At 42.8% G+C, this 16,099-nt stretch overlaps 1 protein-coding gene across 2 annotated transcripts in view; it reads left to right on the forward strand.

Moving 5' to 3' along the window:
* The first annotated feature begins 241 nt into the window (after positions 1-241).
* Positions 242-16,099, forward strand: part of LOC132955374 (PH and SEC7 domain-containing protein 1-like) — a 90,116-nt gene continuing 74,258 nt past the window's right edge. Inside the window, exon 1 of one of the 2 annotated variants that reach the window (XM_061028217.1) lies at positions 242-413. The gene's annotated coding sequence lies outside the window, so the exon portion shown is untranslated. Of the gene's footprint in view, positions 414-12,997; positions 13,163-16,099 lie in introns of those variants that run through there. The other variant, XM_061028218.1, reaches the window with a different exon arrangement.

The raw sequence follows: 16,099 nt of genomic DNA on the forward strand, positions 1-16,099 counted from the left end.
TCATGAGGAGGTAGAGACTGGGCATGCCCAGCCCGGTGGGGAGGGAGGAGGAGGAGGAGGGAGGAGAGACGAAGAGGGAGAGAGAGAGAGAGAGAGAGAGAGAGAGAGTGGAAGAGTTGAGAAGCGGACGGTAAAAAAAAACCTGAGGAGAAGCTGTCCATTTCACGGCATCACGTCTGTTTCCACCTGGCGTGAAACAGACCGTCCTCTTCTTCCTCCTTACCCCAAAAAACCTCCCTCCCTCTCTCTCTCTCTCTCTCTCTCTCTCTCTGAAACACACACTGGAGCTGGAGGCAGCGGGATAAATGTGGACTGCAGTGTCTCATTCGCAGCATCTCATTATCTCCGGTACCGGCTGGACCGACGCCGCGGTTACTGCTGCAGCTTCACCGGAGAAAACATCACGTATCCTGGTGAGTAAAAACACCTTTTTCTGTTACCCCCCTTTCTCCTTCGTGTTTGTGCAGTACATGTCTGCTGCATTTTTTTTTCTCGTTGCGTTTTCAGCGTGTACTGTGTTGCTGCTGCTGCTGCTGCTGCTGCCTCACATAACATCACATCATCATCACATGCAGTAAAAAAACAACACGGCACACACACAACTTGATGCCATGCACGAACAGAGTGCACCGCATCAGTCGGACCTGTGGGATGCAGAGAAAAGGTCACACAGCTACACACTCCTTTCTGTCATTGACGCATCTGTGCGTGACACTCTGCACACTCAGCCTGCAGAGTGAAGTTTTTGCCCTTGGCAGGAAAAAGTTGGCACTGGAGTGTTTTATCTGTTAGGTGAGTTTGTACGTGAGGAGGTTATAAATAAGTTGGTGTCCAATGAAAACAACAGGCGCACAGGGTCAATGCAGACCTGATGCATCTGTGAACACACATTTATTAAATGAATAAACGAGGTGATGAGGACACTCGGGATTGGCCACCTGTGAATTCTGTTTTCTCATTTCATATTGTATGCTCTAAAGTGTTATTATTATTTAATTTTTTTTTACTTAATTCAGAATTTAAAGACATACCAAAAAACATTTTACCCTACTTTACAATGGCAGATATTTTAGAAGTATCTTATCTTACATTTTTGGCACGTTTCCTGCAGAATAAGGAGATTGCATTTAAGGAGCAAGTAGCGAAAGGTCAAATCTTAGTGCGGTTGTTCTGTTTATTTCATAACTGAGTCTGGTTTGTCCGTCAAATGCAGTCAGAAATGTTGACATCCCTCCGTAGTCTTTTCTGGGTTTAACATTAAACCAACAAAACAAATAATATACATTTCACTTTTTGTTCGATAGATGGAGAATTTTCACATTTGGTGACATTTCTAAAGATCAAATAATTAACATGAAGATGTAGTTGAAAGCCTCTCAGGATCAACAGTGTAGCTGTATATGCTTAACGCATGCTCGGGATGATAAATGACACTGCAGGAAAAAGTCTCTGCAGCTCAGAGACGACCGGGCTGCATGTCTGTGTGTTAGGACTCCTGTCAAATGTCCCCCCCCCCCCCCCCCCCCCCCCCACATGCGGAGCCTGCAGAGGGCCGATCCATTCACCGCCGTCGCCGCCGCCAAGGGCACCTGGAAGCATTTTGTCTTCATTTGTTGCAGTTTATGAATCCCCCATCTGGGACTCGGTCTAGACTCTGCCTCTGTGAGTTTCAGTGAGTGGACGGTGGGGGAAGAAAAAAGACTCTATTCTTCTCACCTTTCCTGGAGAGAAGTGAAACACACACACACACAGAAACACACACACACACACACACACACACACACACACACAGAAACACACATCTACTCCATCAGGTCTGCAGGGCTCCTGGTCAGAGGGTCTCTCTGAGGAGCAGCTCTGTTCCTCACATTGCAGATGTAGGATTTCTGATGACTCTGACTTGATTTTCAGCATCTTAATGCATCACATCGACTGTTTCTGAATGTGTTCAGAGTTTGACAAGAGGTAAAAAGTTGAAGGACGAGGACTTTTCATGGATACAACACAGACTGTGAAAACAAAGACTCCATTGTTTTTCACATTTTCTATATATAGGTGCACTCATGGCGGTATTCACAGCAAGTAATCTGTGTATGTTAACTAAAGCTGCACTTTGTAAATCAGCTGGATCTGTCAGCATTAACATGTTTATTGCAATGTGATTATAAGGTCAGAAATGAATGCATTATTTTGTTTAAATGCATTATCACGTGCTACTTTGTCCCTTTTTGGCGCACCGTGGATAACCTCAGCGTCTCCCTGTAAACAAAGTGATGGAAAAGAAAGACCCCGCTGTGCTTTTCAAAGTCTCATTTCACAGACGGCGCCGTGACGTCGACGAGTCAAAAGTAAAATCCACCTTCTCATCAATTCAACAAAACCAGAGCACAGACTTCTCCAGGGAAACACGGCTAACTCGTTAGCTAAAGTTAGCGGGAGCTAGCTTGATAGATAGCCAATGCTAGCATTAGCTTAAAAGCAATTTTTGAAGTTGAAGAAGAAAACCCAGCGGCCCGGTTTGGTTCAGTACAGTTCACTATGGTAAACCCTGATCTTGCTTGACTTTCCTCAGCTAACCGTACGTAGCCTTGCCTGGTAGGTGGAGTGTAAGACGGATAGCGCTAGCAGCATCAGCTACGTAATAGCATGACATCATATTAGCAGTGCAACACAGTGTAGCTCGCCAATAAATTCAACGAAGCACAAGAACACAAAACAGTAAACAAAGGGAAACAACGGAGGACCAGCAGAGGTCGACCATGAGGCGGAGCTACAATAGTCACCAAAAGCTAAAACAGCCTTCACGTTACTCGCTTGAAAGCAACCGGATATTCAAACTGGTCATGGTGAGCGAAACCTGAGGAAGCTACATGTGCTACGTGTGTCTACTCTACCGTTTAGGGTCGAACTGGTACGCTTGGCTCCCCAACAGAAGAGTAGCAAAAATGTATTTCAGAACAGAGTTATTTATTTTGTTACCATTCCCAACTTCAGACGGTGGAAACACCAATAAATGTGAACGGTCCTGAACCGAACTGAACCGGACAGCTTGGTAGAAACGGGGCTTTTTAATATCAAAAATATCCATTTTGAAGGACTGAAATTCCTGCTATTCACTTTGATAATGCACATATTAAATACGGCAGCAGCTAAATCACTTATTCATGAATTCTGAGTATTTATGTGAATCTCATGCAGAGGAAGTTCACACTTTCTGCATTTTTGAACATTCCTATGTCGCATAAAGCACTAAAGGACTTTTTAAAAGGGGTAAGAGAGTTCGCTTTAAAAGATATAAAACAGAACATATTAAACTCTCCAGCAGCGTTAACATCTCAAACCCTGTTTATCTGTACAGCAGCTGACTGTGTAATTCTCACTTCCTGTGTAGGGTATAGTAGTAGAAAACTTCTATTAATAGCTCCGCCTTTATTTACTTCAATCTGTGAAACGACCCGGTCTTTGTTTGGGAGAGGCGTCAATACGAGACGGGTCTTTAATTATTTACAAACAAATCTGGGGCACCGCAAAGAGGGGAGGGATTATGACAAAATTTACACCAGAAAGAATTTTTAACTTTGCACAAAATTAACAAATTCAATAAATCACCAACTTGATGTTTGTGAAAAAGCATAAACCTGCTTCATGGTCTTCACTTCTGTTGTAGTACTTGAACTCAAGACCGGTCTGGAGACCGCTTTTTGAAGGTCTCGGAATCGAAAGCATTTTTAGCCGGTCTTGTCTCGGTCACTGACTGGGTGGACTCCATGTTTTAAATCAAGACCGGTCAAGACCACCACTGAAAGGCTATTTTTCCACGTCCTGCCTTGGTCTTGGTCTTGGTCTTGGTCTTGACTCTGTCTCGGAGCTCTCTGGTCTCTGGTCTCTGGTTTGTCTTGGTCTTGGTCTTGGTCTTGGTCTTGGTCTTGACTCTGTCTCGGAGCTCTCTGGTCTCTGGTCTCTGGTTTGTCTTGGTCTTGGTCTTGGTCTTGGTCTTGGTCTTGGTCTTGACTCTGTCTCGGAGCTCTCTGGTCTCTGGTTTGTCTTGGTCTTGGTCTTGGTGTTGGTGTTGGTCTTGGTCTTGGTCTTGGTCTTGATCTTGATCTTGGTCTTGACTCTGTCTCGGAGCTCTCTGGTCTCTGGTCTCTGGTCTCTGGTTTGTCTTGGTCTTGGTCTTGGTCTTGGTCTTGACTCGGTCTCTGAGCTCTCTGGTCTCTGGTTTGTCTTGGTCTTGGTCTTGGTTTTGGTCTTGACTCTGTCTCGGTGCTCTCTGGTCTCTGGTCTCTGGTTTGTCTTGGTCTTGGTCTTGGTTTTGGTCTTGGTCTTGATCTTGGTCTTGACTCTGTCTCGGAGGTCTCTGGTCTCTGGTTTATCTTGGTCTTGGTCTTGGTCTTGGTCTTGGTTTTGGTCTTGGTCTTGATCTTGGTCTTGACTCGGTCTCAGAACTCTCTGGTTTCTGGTTTGTCTTGGTCTTGGTCTTGGTCTTGGTCTTGGTCTTGGTCTTGTATCATTCTTGGCGCACTCTGGTCTCTGGTCTCTGGTTTGTCTTGGTCTCGGTTAACGTGGTCTTGACCCTACCCTGTACACATGAGAGCCTGATTCTGTCTTTATTAAACTAAATGCACAGTGGACTCTAACCGAGACCTTCCTTTACAGAGTTTGAACATATGGAAACACCAGACCAGTAAAAGGGACTGGGCCTCAAACTGGGATGGACTTTTATTCAAAGTTTTACGGTAGTTCCTACGAGCACTGCAACAGAAATCTTTAATGACAACATTTTGACGTAGAAGTTTGTGTCATCGCTCTGATTAATCTCTCGTTCTGAATTTTAACATCGATCATAATATTTGACACGACGTGTTGGTACGCAAGTCATAAAAAACGGAAAAGGAGGTCATGACGCACGAGATTAAAGAGCGTCGCTGGTAATCTGAGCTCTCTCAAATAAACATGCAGAGTGTGAGCTGTAACCGAGCTGACTGTGTGTGTGTGTGTGTGTGTGTGTGTGTGTGTGTGTGTGTGTGTGTGTGTGTGTGTGTGTGTGTGTGTGTGTGTGTGTGTGTGTGTGTGTGTGTGTGTGTCGAGGTGAGCGCTCGGTCGATCTGTAGCGGGCCGGTGTCATTTGATATCAGTGTTCATCCTTCTGGCTGTGGAGATGAACTGATCCAAGGGAGGACAAACTTTTAAATCAGTATCAGGCAGATTATGCCGACAGCTGCTGTAAGAATAGCTCATATTCAATTATAAATACATATCAGGCACAAAGAGTTCTCGCTGTCATTGTACTGAATATGTTCCTGGAGATCATTTGACTACATGTAACAACTCGTAAGTTTTTATTTAAAGGAAGACTGTGCGACATGTTCCACATCAATAAATCATAAAGTCTCTCCTGTGTAAATGTGTCTCTGAGTCCTGACTGTCTACAATGAGGGAGAAGCTCGAGTCCCGCTGGCTGTGTTGTTGTCAGAGCCGTGTTTACATGGACGGGACGGCCGGCTCCTCCCCTTGTGTATAAAAGCTGTTTTAGTCAAGAACTAGAGAGAAGAAGAAGAACATACTCACTGATTATTTGGATGTTAGTAAGAGTTTTTAGATCACGCTCATTCTGTGTCAGTTTACATGAAATGTGAAGCTACGAGCTAACTAAAGAGCGCTAACATTAGCATGCGCTTGATTCCTTCTTGTGAACGTGAGTGGAGGGGGGTTGGAGGTGTGTCTCTGGAGGAGAGGAGGTATGGAGGAGGCGTGGCCAAACAGCAGTTTGTTTTGGTTTCATGCTGGAGCTCAAGGGCGACATCTACTGGATGAAAAAGTCACATTCTTCCTTTAAATTATTTTTTTTTTTTTTACCAATATTTTTATTTGCGTTTTCATTTAGTAACACATTAACACACACAAAAAAGACAAACATATAGACATAACATTGACAGTATAAAAACAAAACAAAACAAATAACAACAACATACAAAAAAGGAGACAGGACAGCATGACAAAACATAGACTAAAAAAATAGATAATAGTTATAATCATTTGGGCATAAACAGCAAGATCCTGTATAGTTCACACAGTCACATCAGATGAAAAGTTCTTATTCAATTGATAATCAAGTCCGTCATGGAATTTAATTTTTCTTTTTCATGATTCATGATCTTCCTTTAAATTTAATAAAACAAAAATGTACTGGTTAAGATAGAAGTGGGCGGCCCAGGTTCAAATCCAACCTGTGACTCCTTTCCCACACGTCATTCACCAACTCTATCTACTGCCCTGTCTCTCCAATAAAGGCACACAAAAATAAATCTGAAAAAAAAAAAAAAGTTGCAACCAAACCTGAAGTACATACTGAGCTGTGGCTCAGTTTGTAGAGTCGGTCGGTTCTCAACTGGAAGGTCGGGGGTTCAATCCCCAGCTCCTGCAGCAACATGTCCGATGTGTCCTTGGGCAAAACACTTGACCCCAAGTTGCTCCTGCTGCTTCGTCTGCTGTGTATGAATGTGATTAGTTACTTCTGATGGTCTCTTCACTCAGCAGCCTCTACCATCAGTGTGTGAATGTGGAGGTGTGACCTGCAGAGTAAAAACTCTTTGAGGAGTCAGAAGACTAGAAAATAAATATACAAGCTCAAGAATGAGAGTTGAATTGAACCACAGTGTGTTTGTGTCTTTATTGCACAGAGGACATCAAGATTTGGACACACCGGTTTACTCGAGTGAAGTAAAAAATAATAAAAGGAGAACAGAGGAGCACAGGCCTGCCCTTCAGTCAGAGCATAGAGGAGGTGCTGTGAGACACACGATGCCTTCAGGGTCTGAGTGAGAGCTGTTATAACAAAGTGGTCAGCGCTAACAGTGTTTGGGTTACCATCAGCTCGTACTGGAAGACGGTGACGGTCAGCCTGCTCTCTGTTTCACACTGAGGAAAAAAAACAGCCTCAGTGACCAGTGTGGTCTTGGATTACTGTTTTTTTTTTTTTATATACTCCTTCCCACGTCTGTTTTTATTTCTTCCTACACTCTCCCACTCTCTGCTCGCTCTCACTATCTCCTGCTTACCGTCTCTGTCAGTTCTCATCGTTTTTTCTCTCAGTATTTCGGGCCCGTTTTGCTTCAAAGAATGAGCAGATTTTTGCAAGTTCTGACTTTGAAGTATCCGTAATGAAGAGCGATATCGTGTGTTTTTTTTCTGCTCAAAGCCAAGAATACATTTGGGAGGTGTGGAAGTGGGAGTATTTAGGAGGCGATGAAAAAGGGCCTTGTTAGTGTTTGAGCTCGTGTGATGATGGCGAGCATTAGCATTTTTTACAATCCTGCTGTGTTGCCGTATAATGAGTGGTCGTCTGCTGAAGCTGCTCCAATCTGTGAGGGCTTTTTTTTCTTCTTCTGTATGTTGGCTGCATTACAGATGGAGCGCTTTGCAGTGGCCTGGATCCTGTGTGTGATTAATGAAACACAAATCTGTTGAAGAGGCAGCTTTCTCCTCGCTATACGTGCTGAAATACCTCCTCTTGTCTGTGATGCCGGTCACTCAGCGAGAGAGTGTAACATGAGTGGAGGGAGGCGGGATTCATTTCTTGGCTTGTTTGGTAACATTTCAATGCAAGTAAATCGATTTCCTCCGGAGCTTGATAACCCACAATGCCCTGCAAAGTGTCCAGCAGCGAGCGATGCCACAGATTATCTGAGTGCTTTAATTGCAGAGTCGAGTTACATAAATCACAAACTCTGTAATGCACTTCTAAATGTTTGTACTGCACTTGATCTGAGAATAACAAATCCCTGATTTAAAGAAAGAAAATCTATTAATGTTGAACCTTTGAGTTCAGCTTGTTGAGTCTTCAGATTCATTCTCGTCCGATGGTTGAATGAATTTGGAATCCGTCTCTCGACACAGTGAAGGTTGGTTTCTGATCTTTTTTCACACATGCACTGCACTACTGAAAATGTGTTTAAATACGTGGGCTGCATCTGTGAATGCAAACAGACACATTTTTCAGCCCTAGAACGTTTTTTTTGGCTTATTATGCTTTTATTTTGTAGAGATAGGACAGTGGATAGGGTCAGAAATCTGGAGGAGAGAGAGAGTGGGGAATGCCATGCAGGAAAGGAGCAACAGGCTGGACCCCAACCTGGGGCGACCACCTGGAGGACCACAGCCTCCATACATGGGGGGGCAGGCTCTAACCACCAGGCTACCGGCGCCCCTTTCAACCCGACTTCATCTAGAATGCCTGCATGCCTGCCGATTTCTCAGTAGACGGGCTGAGCTGACTGACACCTCAGATAGATTTACACATGCCTAATACAACCACACTTCAAAAATACTGAACTATCCCTTTAAGAACACGAGGAGAACATTTCTGACATCATGAAACCGACGTAGGTTTTTCTCTCTTCTTTTCTTGAATGTGATTTTTTACACTTAAATATAATATAAATCAAGTATCTCCTCTGAAAATAACTCTGTGAGTCATGACTGTCTACAATGGGTGTAACACCCGAGTCCCACTGTCTGTGATGTTTTCAGAGTTTTCAGAGTCCTATCTTCAGTTTGTTTACATCGCCCGGACGGCCGGCTGACTCCTCCCCTCGCGTATAAAAGTTGTTTAATTGAGGGACTAGAGAAAAGAAGAATAACATACTGTACTCACTGCTTAACTGTGTTTCTAGATCACGCTCATTTCAGGTAAATTTACATGCAGTGTGAAGATACGAGCATAATAAAGATCGCTAGCATTAGCATGCTAACACAACAATGCAGCGCGAGTTGTTTTTGTTTCATGCTGGTGCTCAAGGGCGACATCTGCTGGATCAAAAAATCACATATAAAGCCTTTAAGAACAAATTTAAGTCAATTCTGAAGATGATATATGGAAGTAGACAAATATATCTGAAGAGTATCTGATGATGAGAACAATTGAATGGATGAAAAAGTGGGAAAGTAAAAATGCATCTGGGGGAACTGTTGGGGATTGCAGGTCTGTGGAGAACTGGAAAGTACAAGGTTGAGGAGAAATCATTTCAACACAAATTTCTTTGTACTTCTTGACCTGACATCTCGTTGGAGTAAAAGAAAGATGGAGGATGAGGATCCAATTTGATCCTCCACATGTCCCACCGATGAGTTTATTTTTAAATCCCCATCGATCAATCGGTGTCATTGTCCCCCGACTCTCAAGTTCACCCACAAAGATCGTCTTTTGGCGGCTGGAGGCAAATCAACACGACCTCCTGATGTGATGTGTCCTTAATGTTATTTGCCTGAAAATAAAGCAGCAGCCATGATGAGAGAGATGTTGTTGCAGAAAGACTCTGTGAGTGCTGACACTGCTGGAAGCTAAAAGCTGGCTCGGTGGTGCTTTTGGTGCAGTATGCAGAGAGGAGCATGCTGCTGATCGCTGCCCGTCATCTTCACCTGTTTCAATCACACACACACACACACATACACAGAGGTGTGTTCTGGCTCTGCTGCCCGCTAAACTGTTGACTTCTGCTGAGGCAGACGACGCAGACTTTGAGAACACAAAGCGACAATGACGAATCCCCTGTCAGAGGTACGTCACTGTGAAAACTCTCCAAACTTTCCGAGGTATTAATATAAGTAAACATAAGCAGCTTAAAGCGGCAACTTTGCCTCATCCGGTTTCTGTCTTCTTAGAGGACCTGACAGTCTGAGCCAGACCTGATCCCCGTGCTCTGCACCGTGTGTCGAGTGTCAGACTCTGCTGACTCATCAGTCGTGGAGTTATTTAGATAAATGAGCTGCCGGCTTCAAGGGCGAAGAAGAAGAGGTCAAAAGGATAAACCGATCTCTGACCCCTTCAGCGATCGTCTGATGGCGATGTATGCTTCTGGAAACAACGACCAACCATAGTCTGTATAAAACATGGACGCCACCTACTGGTTTCTAACTCGGGTTTTTGAGGCCCAACAATGGCAGTTGCCGTATTGGAAATGTTGTCTCAAACTCACTTTTTGGTTTACTTAGAAACAGGCGAGGAGGCGGGCCTTAAGGCAAAAGAGTTAAAACACACCCACCTGTCATTCAGATTAGCCACGCCCCTAAATGTGCACACCTCTTCGACTGCATATGATCAATACTGACACGTTACAAAAACAACATCCACCAACTCTGAGCTCTTCAGATCAAAACAGTTTTCTAAAGAAGGTTGTGTAAATCACATTTTAATATGAGTGTGTGTGGGACTCCTGAGGATTCTGCAGTCAGCCTCTAGTGGCCACTGGAGGAACTGCAGTTTTCTGCTCTTGGCTTCATTTTTTAATACATTCATCCATACTTCCGTCCTTCCTACGTTCCTTCCTTTCTTCCTTTCTTCTTTCCTTTCTCTCTTTCTTTCTTTCCTCTTTTGTTCCTTTCTACCTTCCTTTCTTTCTTCCTTCTGTCTTTCCTACTTTCCTTTCTACCTTTTATCCTTCCTTCCTTCCTTCCTTCCTTCCTTCCATCCATCCTTCCTACTTGTCTTTCTTACTTTCTTTTGTCTTTCTTTCTTCCCTCCTTTGTTCCTTCCTTCTTTCCTACTTTCCTTCCTTCCTTCCTACTCTCCTTTCTCTCTTTATTCTTCCCTCTTTTGTTCCTTTCTACCTTCCTTTCTTCCTTCCTTCCTTCCTACTTTCCTTTCTCTCTTACTTCTTCCCTCTTTTGTTCGTTTATACCTTCCTTTCTTCCTTCTTTCATACTTTCCTGTCTTCCTTCCTTCCTTCCTTCCTTCCAACTTTCCTTTCTCTCTTTCTTTCTTCCCTCTATTGTTCCTTTCTACCTTCCTTTCTTCCTTCCATCTTTCCTACTTTCCTTTCTACCTTTTATCCTTCCTTCCTACTTTCCTTCCTTTCTTCCTTCCTTCCTTCCTTCCTTCCTTCCATCCATCCATCCATCCATCCATCCTTCCTTCCTTCCTTCCTACTTGTCTTTCTTACTTGTCTTTCTGTCTTTCTTTCTTCCCTCTTTTGTTCCTTTCTTCTTTCCTTCTTTCCTACCTTCCTTCCTTCCTTCCTTCCTCCCGTGCACATTCAGTCCACAGAAGTAGGTTCTGGTGCAGGTCTTTCCTTGACCCACTTGACCATATAACAGAACAATAATCTGTTAAAAATCACCTTCGGCTGCTTTAGTACAAACACCAACATGAACTTTCAAACTAAGTGAAGAAGTGGGAAAGTGTTTTTGTCCGTTTGAAGCTTTCATGCTTCTCTTGAATATTTCAGGAGAGCGAGCGTTCACCTGCTCTGATGTTTCAGACTCTTCAGGAGTTTTTCTTTTTTTTATGAATCGTAGGTCACACGTGTCCCTCAGTTGTCTCACTCAAACATCCTTTATGTGTTCTATAGAGTTCATGATGTCTTAACTGCACAGACTCCTGCAGCGTTAAGGGAACCATCAGGATGGAACTTTATGTTCTCTACTGAATTATTAAGAGCTGCTACAGAATAACATGCAGCAGAGAACCCTGACTTAAACCTCCTGCAGTAAATATAGATGTTGTACAATATCAACAAGGGAATGTGGACCTTTGGGTGTTATAACCACGTCTTTAAAAGAACGCCATAAAGACGATGATAGATAGATAGATACATAGGAACTTTATTCATTCCTTGGGAAGGTTCCCTCAGGAAATTCAGATTCCTGCAGCAGGTAACACCAAAGGATAGAACATCACACAGATACAAAAAATTAAATAAAAACACAAGTTATGTACAAATAATATACTGTACACATTAGCAGCAATAGACATGTCAATGTATGTCATTGTAATCAATGAGTGATGACAAAAAGCTCTTTGGCGCTCTGTGGGGTCCAGACCCTGGTGGAGGTGAAGCTGATGATTTGATGAGACCGGATTGGGGGACGAATTGATGGATGATGATTCAGCATGAAGGAGCTAAAGGTGGAGAAAGAATCAAATTTAAAAGCGATGATAGGCTGACGATGAGGGAGGAACGCCATGCAGCTTGGTTAGATGAGAGACCGCCAATGAGACTGCTGGTTACCCAATGACAGCTCGAGAGGACGGTTAGCAGCAGAAATGACAAAATGTTAAATTTCACATTTTAAATATGTTTCAGGAGAATTTAACTCGTGCAAAATCCCTTCAAAAAATATACAAACAGTTTGAATTTATTCTCCCTTCCTTTAATAGTTTCTACTTTCCTTCCTACGTTCCTTCCTACTCTCCTTTCTCTCTTTCTTCTTCCCTCTTTTGTTCCTTTCTACCTTCCTTTCTTCCTTCCGTCTTTCCTACTTTCCTTTCTACCTTTTGTCCTTCCTTCCTACCTACCTACCTTCCTTTCTTTCTTCATTTCCTCCTTCCTTCCTTCCTTCCTTCCTACTTGTCTTTCTTTCTTCCCTCCTTTGTTCCTTTGTTCCTTCCTTCTTTCCTACTTTCTTTCCTTTCTTCCTTCCTACTTTCCTTTCTCTCTTTCTTCCCTCTTTTGTTCCTTTCTACCTTCCTTCCTTCCTTCCGTCTTTCCTACTTTCCTTTCAACCTTTTATCCATCCTTCCTACTTTCCTTCCTTTCTTTCTTTCTTCCCTCCTTCCTTCCTTCCATCCATCCATCCTTCCTTCCTTCCTACTTGTCTTTCTTACTTTCTTTCTGTATTTCCTTCTACCCTCCTTTCTTCCTTCCTTCTTTCCTACTTTCCTTTTAATGAACCTCTGAGGTGTTTTGGAGGAGGGGTTCACACATGCTTGAGATGTTCCTGACGTCCAGATTTTCATACAGTCACATCTGCTGTTCCTGTTTTTTTTGTTTTTTTTCTCAGCAAGCATGCAGAAGGGGGGTCTTGTGCATTTTAACAGTTTGTCTCCCCGCCTGTATCACGGCATGTTCCCCCTCCCTCACCCACTTCAGCACTTCATTCTCTTCACTGACTCAGCATGCATGTGAGAGGCAGAGGGGGGGAAGCAGAAGGCTGGACTAGGTGAGACGAGCATGCTAATTGGATGAGGTTGAGCAGTGTGTGTGGAGGGAGGGAGGGAGGGAGGGAGGGAGGGAGTCAGTGCTGGTCGGACAGGTCTGTGTGCACCGCTCTGCTGGAGAGGAGGAAGGAAGGAAGGAAGGAAGGAAGAGGAGAGAGGATGAGACGAGTTAAAGCATGTGGGAGGTGTAAATCCTGTATGGATGGAGTGGCTGTTAGAGGAGGAGAGGTGAGTTTGTGTGTGTGTGTGTGTGTGTGTGTGTGTGTGTGTGTGTGTGTGTGTGTGTGTGTGTGGAGTAGAGATGTTTCTGTTTGTGACAGCTCAAGGTAAACAAGCAGTGAGGTGGCTGAATGCTTTGCACTGTGATCCAGTTGCTCCAGATGTGTGAGTCACTCTCAGACTTATAAATGATTAGTAAAGAAGTGTGTCTCTTTAGTAAAGAGTGTGTGTGTGTGTGTGTGTGTGTGTGTGTGTGTGTGGGTGTGTGTGTGTGTGTGTGTGGGTGGCTGACACTGAGAGTGTGAAGGCATGAATGAGAGAACATGTGTGAGGCCGTGTGAAAGGAGCGAGGGACTGCATATTTGTGTGTGAGCGTGTCGATACATGCAGCTTTAAGAAGGTTTCCATGTCAACAACAATGTGATTTAACACTGAGCTGCTTATTAACATTTAAAATATACATTTTATTTCATTTCATTTCATTCTGCTGCAGTTTGGACACGATGTGCAATAGCCACTGTTCATTTATCTACACTGTGTGTTGTTAGTTCTTGTTGTTTTTTTAATCTTTTTATCGTTCATGTGCTTTTTGTCTATTTTTATCTCGTCTATCGCTGCTGGGCTGATCGTCCCAAACTAAATTTAGTCGCACGCCCAAAATAACAATAAAGTATCTCATCCTCTGTAGCTGATGTACATGTTGGCTGGGGATTATTTTTCTAATAGTCAACAAGCTCCTATCGTTAAAGGAGGAATCAGTGAGATGTGTAGAGAGTGAAATGATAAAGGTATCTTACTATCTGATCATTAAGGAAACATGTTGAAGTGCTGGCTTCTCTGACAACAATGCAGCAGCCAGTATGTCCTCCTTCTAACTTTAGATTCCCCACACGGCCGTTTTGGACGCCCCTCGGTTTGCCAGATATGAGAGCAGTTATCAGGTCAACAGGTGTTGCAGCGATGGAAGCGGTCAAGAGAAGTGGTTCAGATAGAAGTGATTGTACCCGACCTAAAAAGCCTCTGCATGTTTCTAATAAGCTCCACGAGCAGAAACGTGCTCAAACTAGGATCAATATTGGAGATGCTTTTGAAAAATGGAGAGAGGTTAGAACACAGAAAGGTTTACAGACCCATGCAGAGCTGGATAAACACTGAAGCTTCAGAGTCCACCACATGGTGACCTGTGTGAGCATCAACTCTAGAGAGGGGGGAGGGGGGGGGGGGGGGGGGACGGACAGCTCTCTATGATGTTTAGAATCTGGGCTGCAGTAGCCATTTTTAACACTAGGCGTCATGGTTACATACTGCTCCTTTAACACAGTTCTGTAGTCCAAACTGTATTTTTGTATTTCAGAGTGCTGATGTTTCTGAGGGGTAGCTCTGCTGAAACCCTTTTTTTTGTCTTCTCCAGTGTCAGTGATCTTCAGTCCTCTCTAAACTCTTCTAACTTGACATTTTCAGTCCAGCGTGATCGTGCAGTCGAGATAATTGGACGAACAAGGTCGCCTGCTGCGTTCTGATTTGATCTGAAATGTGAGTCTCTTTACGTTAGAGTTGAAAGTTTGAGTTTGCTCGTTGGAATTCTAAATGTCTTGTGATTTCAGAAGGAGGAATAATATAACTTTGGTTAGAAATGTTGATATTAATACCTTTATCGATGTGTCCCCTCACAGCAAAGACATGTCAGTTAGCCTGCAGCTCAGAAAACATGTTTCAAATGTTTCAAATGAACGTACATAAATCGTTGAAGAAATGTTTCAGCAGTGACAGCATAACACACGATCGCACGCTCGCTGTCCACACAGCATCCGTTTAATATTTGATTATTTACTCTGTGAGTTTCAGTTTCCCCCTTGCTAACAGTTTGACATCTCGTGCTTTTTTTGTATTGAAGGTGGACAAATGGAAGTCAGGTGTTGACTTTAATCACAACACTCAAAGGCTTGTACATTTTTCTCCAGTGTTGACGCAAAGCAAAACATTTCAATCACGCCTGTGGAAATGATTAATGCACCGTTATCTCTGCTTAGTAAAAACAAGCTAACAAGCTCTGTTGAGTGAGAAATGCGAGTTCCTTCTAGAGTCCCCACGTTCCTTCTTCCTCATCCGTTTACGCAAGCAGGAGAGAGTAAAATAGAAACGGGGCGGCTCTAAAGCTCTTTTCACACATGCACCGCTCTCCTGAACATCTCCTGAAATTGTCCAGCATGGGAACTCAAACAGCAAAATGTTAACCCAGACTTTTTCCTGCCAGCCTCTTAGTAAAGTATTGAAGAAGTCCAGGTGAGCTGCAGGTAGAAGTCTGGAACATTATAGCTTGGGGATGACGTTTATACAATGTGAGCAGTGCAGAACCAGAAGAGAACATCCGGCCTTCAGGAGGAAGGAGTTTATACAAAACAACAACAACAGCAGCGATGTCTGCTAGTTTGAGAGATGAGGAGCTTCTGGCTGTGAGGGTCGACACTGAAGTTGTTGAACTGACCACGTGTCTGCTGCTTGTTGTGACATTAAGATAAGATAAAATAAGATAATCCTTTTAGCACTTTGAGATTTTTGTTTAAATGTAAAGTGCATTATAAATAAAATATATTATTATTATTATTATTATTTATTATAATTATAATTATAATGAATTATTATTTATTTATTTTTTAATTATTATTATTTATTATATTATTATTATTTATTATAATTATAATTATTTATTATTATGTATTATTTATTATTTTTTATTATTATTATTATTATTATTTATTATATTATTATTATTATTATTATTTATTATTTATTTTTATTATTCATCCCCAGTTTGGGGATGAATAACAACAATTACAACATGACTTCTGCAGCGTCCTGTTTACGTCATGTGCCGTCCATGTCGGGGACAGACTATTTAGAAGTCTGTTTGTGAGAAGGGTTTGAGACTGTTATCAAATCTTCTCC

Source organism: Labrus mixtus, chromosome 21 (assembly GCF_963584025.1).
Source record: "Labrus mixtus chromosome 21, fLabMix1.1, whole genome shotgun sequence".
Taxonomy (NCBI): domain Eukaryota; kingdom Metazoa; phylum Chordata; class Actinopteri; order Labriformes; family Labridae; genus Labrus; species Labrus mixtus.